At 38.7% G+C, this 10,163-nt stretch overlaps 1 non-coding gene across 1 annotated transcript; it reads left to right on the top strand.

Moving 5' to 3' along the window:
- Positions 1–6,061: 6,061 nt before the first annotated feature.
- Positions 6,062–6,168, top strand: LOC141589110 (small nucleolar RNA R71). The gene has a single exon (XR_012520062.1). It is a non-coding gene; the product is annotated as a small nucleolar RNA R71 (small nucleolar RNA).
- The last annotated feature ends 3,995 nt before the right edge of the window (positions 6,169–10,163 follow it).

Below are 10,163 nucleotides of genomic sequence, written 5' to 3'. Positions count from 1 at the left end.
TTCTTGCCATTTCTTTTTGATTTTTGGCATTTCAATACTTTGACAACTTTTTGCATTTCTTTTGAACATTTTCAAAGTCACCCCAATTAGTAACGAGGGTGCCTTGTATTTGAAGTTTTAGGAGTTCTATTTTTGCTCCTCTTTTCATTTGATGCATTTTTGCAAACTTTCTTTCACTTTTCATTTCTTTGAACTCAAATTGACTTTCTTTTTGTGCCCATTCCCTTTTGTTGACAAAAATGTGGTAGAATATGGATGAATGATGGAAGTATGCATGGTTTCAAGGGTCACCTTGGAATAAACGGTAGCCAAGGAGTTATCACACCACAAGGTACTCTTGACTCGGCCTTAAACCATGGGTCAAAGGATACTAGCATGACACATCCTAGGGTGTTTTACAAGTATTCTAACAAGCAAAGTCTTAAGAATAAAAAGCATCTACTAGGGCCTATATACACTTGTCAAGCTTCCTAAATAGACGGTTTCGCAAAATTTTTCTAACATGCAACTACATGCCATGATGCAACTATCATATAAACATCCTAATGCATATGATTCTACCAACTAATATGCCAAATAAACTAAATGCAATCCTAAGTTCACATTGTTTTACCGCATTAATCAAAATAAAGCCACATAGTCATTAACATAGAGAGGAAAAAGGAGATTGGAAAGATCATACCATGCGGTCTTCAATATCCTCATGTCTCGGATGTGGCGTAGTCAATCAAAGTGAACAAGGATAAAACAAACACAATATATACAAGACAATATATACAAAGGAAATGAACTTGTTTTTGGATTTTCAATTTTTCAAATTTTTATGATTTTTTGAAATTTTTTCAATTTTTATGGTTTTTGAATAAAAGTTAAGTGTTAGAATTCCCATCCCCACACTAATATGGGCATTGTCCTCAATGGCCAAAATGATGGAAATTATGCAAGAATGATGCATGATTTCTATACTAAATGCAATTCTACACTAAGATATACTACATGATGCATGGTTTTTGTTATGACGGAGAGGATAATTTAAATTACCTCCCGTTGTGTATGCATTAACTTCCCCAAACCAAGTAAGACACTATTGCTAATGTCAAAGCATGGGGGAGTTCATGCACACACTATGCTATGCATGAAACTAGATTGTCATTTTGGATTTTCAAAAATGGGAACAATAAAGAACACCTCAAAGGAACCGAGGTGTGAGTCCTTTGATGTTGCTAGGACTAAACCAACAATGATCAAAATGAAATAAAATACAAAGAGATATAGACAAACCATGGGAGTGTAGGAGTCTCCAAGGCTAGTCTTCCATCATGCTACTATCACCATCACTTCCCTCATGAGAAGTGGTCACATTGCCACTTTCCTTGGCACTTTCTTCTTTGCTTTCTTCATCATCATCTTCCTCATCATTATCTTCACCTCCACTTGCTTCTTCCTCCATATTATCATCAATCTCCTCATCATTTCCAACATCCTCATTGTCTTCCACCACGTCCCTTGATGCACCCGGAAATAAGGCTTCTCTATCCGCCCAACTAGGCAAAGGACAAGATGGATCAAGGAGTCCTTGCCTAGCTAGATGTATGAAGGGAGGATATTGAGCCAAATATGCATTCTTCCGATCTTCATAAGCTTGCTTGTGCATGGCTTGCATAAGAAGAGTTACATAGTCTTTCCTAATTTCAACTCCTTGCGGTTTGAACTCTTCATAATCATAGGGGTAAGGTGGTATAACAATGGAAGAGGAGGGGGTTTCATGATCACCCTTTTGTTGTTGAATGATGTACTCGGCTTCCTTGGATAGAGGAAGTAAATAGTTGGTCCGGTGGACACTAAGACGGCAAATCTTTGCGGGTAAAGTGAATGATCGAGCCTCACTAGTAAGCCACCCATACTTGGTATCAAGGGGATTGTGAGCAACCCACTTAAACTTGTTAATCAAGATGGACATATCAATAAGATGGCCACCATCCTTAGCCGTGTACTTGCTATCCTTATTGAAATTAGGATCAAAGTGCTTGGCTAGGACCGTGACAAGGCCGCCATTAACAATTACGGTTTGACCCTTCTTCCCACTATCTACATGGAGCCATCTATCAACCAATAGCCTCAAAGAATTGTAAGGCTTGGTGTGAATTCTTCCAATATTCAAAGTTGATTCAAGGAGAATAAAATCGAGTCCCGTGAAATGATTGGTGTCTTTCCTAGCAATTATGGTATTTCCCACAACTTTGTGCCATATTCTTATGCCCGGATGATGGACCAAAAGAGCACGACAAGCTTTAAAATCTTCAAATTTCTTCCCGGAGATTGCCTCCCAAAGAGGCTCGGGATCATACTTCCCATATTGCTTATGATATCTCGGTTCATCACTAAGACCCAAAATTTCACCCAATTCCGAAAAGGTGATGCGTCTACTAGTGTTAGCTAGACGAAACTCAATATTTTCCCTATTCTCAACTTTTGTCACTTTTAAGGAACTTAAGAATTCCAAGACAAGGGAGGGGTATGTTACTTCCTTCATTTCAAACAATTTCTTTAAACCCATGGCATTGAAAAAGACTCTTGTTTGTTCAAGAACACCCAACTTCTCTAAAGCATCTTGGCATATGAATTTGGTGGATTGAATTTGTTTCATAGCAAACTTGACAAATGTATTTCTATGGGAATCGGAAATGAATGTTACCTCCGGGTAATGCAAGAGTTGATTAATTACCGGAGTAGAGGGTGATGCTTCCATAGGAATTTGTTGTTGTTGTTGCACTTCCAAGCTTGGTGTTGATACCACCATTGCCAAAGCTTTCTTCATTTGTAGAGCTTTTTGCCTTTGAGAGAGAGTTGTAGCCTTTGGTGCCTTTGTTGCCTTTGCTTTTGCTTTTGTTGCTCCCTTTGTTCTTGCCATTTGATGAACTAACCAAGAAAAAGATCAAAAATCTTCAATTTGTAGAATGCCCAAATCGATTTTGAAGGTGAAAGGCTTTGCCTTTATGAGAACAAAAATCAATTCAAAGGTGAAGATTTTGTGCTTGGTTTTGATTTTTAATGAAGATGGAGTGATTGATTTGTTATTTGAAAGATGGTTTGATTTGATTTTGGTGAGTTTTGTTGAGGGTTTTTGTTTTTGAGATGGAGAGGATGAGGGTTTTGATGTTATGGGTAGTGTTTATGAGTGAATGAATGAATGAATGAAGGTGGGGTGGGTATTTAAAGAACGCGACAATTTAGGACGCAGGGACAATCCGTGCGGATTAGGCCCAATCCGCTCGGATTCTGCAGCTTCAAATTTTCAAAAATCCCGCCTAGAGACGGGCGGATTCTGGGGTATCCGCTCGGATTCTTCTGAGATGAGACGGGCGGATTTCGTGCAGGACGGACGGATTCTTGTCCAGAGATTTTTCTTTGTTTTTCTTCAGCTGCAAGACGGGCGGATTGTTCACAAGACGGACGGATTCTGTGAGACGGGCGTCTTTCCAGAAATCCGCTCGGATTCTTTGACAGGCAAGAAATTTGCAGTTTTCAGCTCAGCCCAAGACGGGCGTCTTCTCATCAGGACGCTCGGATCCTCTGCAGACGGGCGGATTCTTAGGAATCCGCTCGGATTGGTCCTTGTGTACACGGATTCAGTTCCATCCGTGCACCAACGCATTCCCTTATCATTCTTTCTTTCAAATCTTGTGTTCTTCATTGTGGGGGCACTACTAAGGCATGAATAGCCTAGGCAATTGCCATCCCCACACTAAGGTAAAGCACTACATATCAATTAAAATCATTAGTCCCTCCCTCACTTCTCTCTTACAAGACAATTATTTTGATCAAAGTAAAAATAAATCCAAAAATGACAAAAATGCAATACAAAAATTGAAATGTAAGTTAGGGAGTTAGAAATATTTACAAGTGGTGGTTTAGGGAGGACTCCACCAAACTCTCATTCTTGATGAGATGTCAAGGAGGCATGTTCAAGGTGTTGTTGATGTTGCTCAACACCTTGAAGAAGTAATCAAAAGCTTGTTCATTGTTATGGTAGAGGTCCTCAATAGACCGTGGCCCTTGTTGTTGATCATGATCGATGGCATGCCCAATGTAGGGATTAAAGATCCCTTCAAATTCGTCGTCCCAAAGACCACAAACTTCATTGAGTTGATCATTGAAAATCTCTTGCTTAGATGGAGACAACTCTCCCAATTTCTTCTCTTGGCCAATGAGGCCATCTTCTTCTTCCTTGGTTGATTTTGATGAGCTTTGCAAGCTCTTCTTGTCACAATTCACTTGCTCTTTGAATGGAGCATCTTCAATTTTCTTCCTCCATTGGAGTTCCGATTTCTTCTTCTCATCTTTTCGGCTATAATGATCAATCATGAAACATGGCTCATGCAAACGAGGAGCTCTCATGGTCTTGTCAAGATTAAAAGTTATGCTTTCATCTCCCACTTCTAGAGTGAGCTCTCCATGTTTCACATCAATCACCGCACCCGCGGTGTGTAGGAAAGGTCTTCCTAAGATGATTGGAATGTTGGAATCTTCCTCCATATCAACTATGACAAAGTCCACCGGGATGAAAAACTTCCCAATTCGCACGGGGACATCTTCCCATATCCCTAGCGGTGTCTTCGTCGATCTATCGACCATTTGAAGAGTGATATTGGTACATTTAAGCTCTCCCATTCCCAACCTTTTACTTACCGAGTACGGCATGACACTCACACTAGCCCCTAGATCACATAAGGCTTTGTTGATCGTTGTGTCGCCAATGGTACACGGTATTGAGAAGCTTCCCGGATCCTTTAATTTTGGAGGTGAACTCCCTTGAAGTATGGCACTACTCACCTTGGTGAAGGCGATAGTCTCAAGTTTCCGGATCGACTTCTTCTTTGTGAGGATATCTTTCATGTACTTTGCATAGGCCGGAACGTGATTGATTAATTCCGTGAAAGGAATTGAGACTTCTAAGTTCTTCACAATCTCCATGAACTTCCCAAGTTGATCATCAAATTTAGGCTTGGCTTGACGTCTTGGAAAAGGAAGTCTAATCACAATGGGCTCCTTTTCTTTGGCTTTGTCTTCATTTTTCTTTGAGCTTTCTTCTTTTGATGATTCCCCTTCTTGCACCACAACTTCATTCTCACTAGCTCTCACAACTTCATCCTCAACTTGCTTCTTCGGTGCTTCATATCTTGTACCACTTCTCAAGTGAATGGCACTAACCGTTTCATGTCTAGGGGGGTTACTTTGAGGTGGTAATTGCCCCTTTTGTCTTTGTGAGCTAGAAGATGCTAGTTGGGTCAATTGCGTTTCCAACATCTTGGTGTGAGCTAGAATGTTGTTGATGGTGGTGTCTTTTGCTTGGCTATCTTTTTGCATTTGGGTGAAAAATTCTTGTTGATTCTTTTGCATTTGGAGGACCGCTTTTTGGACATCAAAACCTTGGTCATTGTGGTGATTGTATGGATTTTGATTTTGGTAACCTTGGTTTTGATTGTAAAAGGGTCTTTGATTTTGATTTCTCATGGGTGGTGGAGTGTATGTTTTTTGAGGGTTTTGGACATTTTGGCTTTTGTATGAGAGATTTGGATGGAACTTGGTGTTTTCATTGTAAAAATTTGAATAAGGGGTACCACTTTTGTAAGCTTGGAAAGCATTAACTTGTTCGGTTGTTCCCCTACACTCACTTGAGTCATGACCCAAGGTTCCACAATTCTCACATATCCCGCTTGGGATTGATGAGGATGCCGTCATGGCATTGACATGATGCTTTGATGATTTTGAGTTTTCCTCAAGTCTAGCCATAGCTTGTTCAAACTTCAAGTTGATTGTGTCAATGTGAGCACTAAGTTGAGCACCCAATTGAGTAACGGTGTCCACTTCATACTTTCCTCCTCTAGTAGCCTTGCGAGGCCTACTATATTGCGAATTATGGACCGCCATTTCCTCAATCTTGTTCCATGTTTGATTGTCATCAACTTCGGTGAACATTCCATTTGATCCCATATTGAGAATGTTCCTTGAATCTTCATATAAACCATTCCAAAATTGTTGCACTAAAAACCATTCGCTAAGTCCATGGTGAGGACATGAGCGACAAATACCTTTGAACCGCTCCCAAGCTTCATACAAAGATTCTTCATCCCTTTGCTTAAAACCCGTAATTTGAGCTCTTAGCATATTGGTCTTTTCCGGTGGGTAGAATTTTTGTAGAAAGCTAGAGCTAGCTTCTTCCAAGAATCTATTCCAAGGGTGGCCTTATCAAGGCCCTTCAACCATTGCTTTGCGGTGCCGATTAACGAAAAAGGAAATAAGACCCATCTTATTTGGTCTTGAGTCACGCCCGTTTGAGAGATAGCTTCACAATAATCGCAAAAGGTTTCCATATGAGAATGAGGGTCCTCACTAGGCATTCCCCCGAATTGGCTCCTCTCAACTAGTTGGATGAAGGCGGACTTGGCAATAAAGTTTCCGGTAAGATGTTGTGGGGTAGGAGTACCATTTGGTAAATCCTCCTCGGTGGGTATAGAGTGTGACGAGAATTTAGGCATTGTAGGTGGATTTTGTGTGGTATTGTTTAATGGGTTTTCTTCTCCTTCTATTGCGAAAGGATTGACAAACTCACTAGTGGGTTGAACAACTTCACCAACACCTCCCAAATTCCTCCTAACAAGTCTCCTATTATTCGTCAAGGTTCTTTCGATTTCACGGTCAAAAGGTAACAAATCTCTTTGTAACCTTCTAGACATGCAAAATATCAAACAACTCGAAAACAATTAGAACAAACCTTGAGGAGTTTTACTTCCCCAAGGTGAAAAAGACACAACTAATAACAATAAAAGAAATCTTAAATCAATTAAACACCGTCCCCGGCAACGGCGCCATTTTTTATCGAAGCCATTTGGTGTTCACAATTAAGCATATGTGGTCGTTGGTCAATGGTCGATACAAAACACAATTTATACTTCACAAACAACTCTACAATTAGTAAAGAGGCAAGTAAAGGTCGGATCCCAAGGGACGGGTATTGAAATGAAGATTCTATTGTAACTAGTGGTGTCTAGGGGTGTCACAATTTGGGTTGATGTAGAAGGTTACTAAACTAAAATAGCAATGAAAATAAACTAACAAGGTAGATAAAATAAGGGGTGTAAACAATTGACTAAAAGCACTAGGGTGTCATGGGTTCATAGGGGAATCATGGGATATGATCATACAAACATGTTCTCAAATTATAAGCAAGCAATTATTGTTGTGATGGATTGAGTTGGGTTATATCTTACAATCCTAGGAAAGTTTGGGTCCCGGAGCCGAATCTCTTGGATTGTACAACACCTACAAGTCGACTTAATCTTCCCTACTTAACACATGCATGGTCTAACAAGACTCGAGTTGGGTTATGTCTTACAAGTCAAGTTGAAAGGATAGAAGATGATAGTAAATGCAAGGATTCATAGGCTTAGCATTTCATCAAATATAACATGTGCATGTATTAAGATCAAAACAAGCAAGCAAATAAGATATGAAAGCATATTAATTTAAGCATGAATCATTCCCCATGTTGGTTTCCCTTAATCACCCATTAAACCCTAGCTAAGAGACTACTCACTCATTATCATATTGATCATGCTAGAAAGGTTGTCAATCATACTATCATAATGAAACATGATGAATAAATGAAAGTAATTAGCAATAATTAAAAAGGGATTAAGAGATTATACCTACTAATGATTCCAATAATAAAGCAAGAATAATAGAAGTACTTGAATCCTAGATTGAGAGGTTGTCAATCTCCCAATAATAACCCAAATAATCTTCAATTACCCAAAATAAAGTAAGAACAAGAGAGAGATTAAAGAACTAAAACTTGGATTAAAACTTGATTAATATTTGATTACAATATTGAAGAGAGATTTGATTGATATTAACTACACTAATTATTGATAAGAAGAACATGCTCCTCTAATTAGACTAATGGGGTATTTATAGTGAAAATTAGGGAGGATGCATTAGGGTTAACTAAGGGCTAAACTAGTAATTACACTTTTAAGTTGAGCAAGGAGCCTCCGGGATTATCCGAGAGAAGGGCTTCTCTTATCGATGCTGAGGAATGAAAACGTCTTTGTCTTTGCGATCCGTGCGGATGGGAGTCGGGACGGCCGGATCTGGGCTGAGGGATCCGAGCGGATTCTTGGGCAAGACGCTCGGACTGGCGAGGGGGAATCCGAGCGGATGGGAGTCGAGACGCTCGGATTGGCGAGGACGGACGGATTCTCTACAATCCGTTCGGATTGTAGTTCAGCAACTTTCCTTCTTCTTTTTCTTCCCTTTTCTTCATGAATTCCTTGGGGATTTCCTTGGGGACTCAAGGATCCTTTTCTCAACAATGCTCTTCTACTATGCTATGTACAAAGGCCTTCTAGTCTTGTCTCTCCTTGATGCTTGGTCATTGAATATGATCAATTTAGCCTTGTTTTGCCATGAAAATGCAAGATTCTTACTCCTTTCCTACCAAGGGATCAAAATCTCAAAGAATATGCAAAACAAAGAACTAAAGATAAGAAATGACCCAAATAGGCACTAAAAAGCATGGAAACAATGGTAATTCGGGGGCTAAATATGCGCCAATTATGGTCACATCACTCACCATCAACAATCCCCCAACGGAAACTTCATTATTAATGAAGCCCCTGATAAACAAAGGACTGATTTCATAAAAATTAAAATCGAGTAGAGAAATGGCTGGTGATAGATTTGGAGATTAAGATAAAATAGGGGATGAAGCGGGAATGTGGATAAAGGTAAACACCAGAAAATGAAATGGTGGATACTCGGTGTTTTTAATCTAAAAATAACAAGGGTGACATGTTGTTCAGGTTGCCCGTCTCCTGGGATTGTTATGGGAATAATGGTGGATAGGATGAATTTAATTGGAATTACTCATAGGATGGAGTGTTATTTGCAGGGCACCCATATGATGGATTATTCCCATGAAATAATCCTTATATATATTGGAGACTCTAAGTCGTTCTTAAAAATTGGACTCTCTGTATTTGCTCAAAAAAACCTATATTAATATAGATAAATAAATATATAGATTATTATTGTATAATGTGTGTCGTGGTTTGTCTTTAGGTTTTTCCTTTTTATTTTCTTTTTTTAAAGATTTTAAAATTCAGATGGGATTCGGATATCCGGTTTTAAAATTTCTCATTCCACATCCGATCCAGTTTAATCGGTAAAACCAGATTGGATATCGAATTTAAATGGTATCCAGATATTTGGATTTTATAATTCGGATCGGATTCGGATAAAAAAATTGTATCGCATTTTTTTGCTCAACTCTACTCCCAAGTCTTAAGACTCTACCACATATGCTTTCCACTAACTTTTTATTATTTCTTTATTATTCAGATTCGCCTCAAACTTTATATACACTATCCATCAGACTCACCTCGGACTCTACTTTTTCACTTCACTTTTTTTTTTAACAAAAAAAATGACACATCGGATCCCCTCATTGGATAATTTATCTTCAAATTGGGTCAAGACTCACCCAAAGTCTTAAATTGAGTCTTGGATTTCAAAGACTCAATTTAAGACTTTGTCATGACTAGGGTAGATTGTAGTCTTGAGTGAGTTTTGTTTCAAGACTTACCAAACAAGACTCACCAAAGTCTTGTCTCAAGACTATCACTCACCTGGGTCGTAAGACTCTGCCACATCAACTTTTCACTAACTTTTATTATTTTTATAATGTTTAGACTCACCTCAAACTTCATAAATTATCAACCAGACTCACCTCATACTCTACTTTTTACTCTACTTATTTTTTGTAACTTATAATAAAAAAAATGAAAAACAAAAAAGGTACAGATGTCAATTATTAATTGGAAGAAATACATAGTAAATTGTGCCAAGACTCTACAAGAGTCTGAGTCTTGAATTTGTCAAAACTTTAGAAGATTATTGGTAGTCTTGAGTGAATGTTGTCTCAAGATTACGAATAATCTTACCCTTAACCTTAACTTTACAAAGTCTTAAACATAGAATTGGAATTGCTAATATGGTGCCATCTGTCCATGTCTCAGATTCAGATCAGATTCAAAGAAAGAGAAATGGATGCTAGCTTCTGCAAGTTGGCAAGGTGCTCAACCAGTATATATAAGTTCAAA

This window comes from Silene latifolia, chromosome 6 (genome assembly GCF_048544455.1).
Source record: "Silene latifolia isolate original U9 population chromosome 6, ASM4854445v1, whole genome shotgun sequence".
Lineage (NCBI taxonomy): Eukaryota > Viridiplantae > Streptophyta > Magnoliopsida > Caryophyllales > Caryophyllaceae > Silene > Silene latifolia.
Note: the sequence above shows the minus strand (reverse complement) of the source record. Positions and strands in the feature narration are given on the sequence as shown.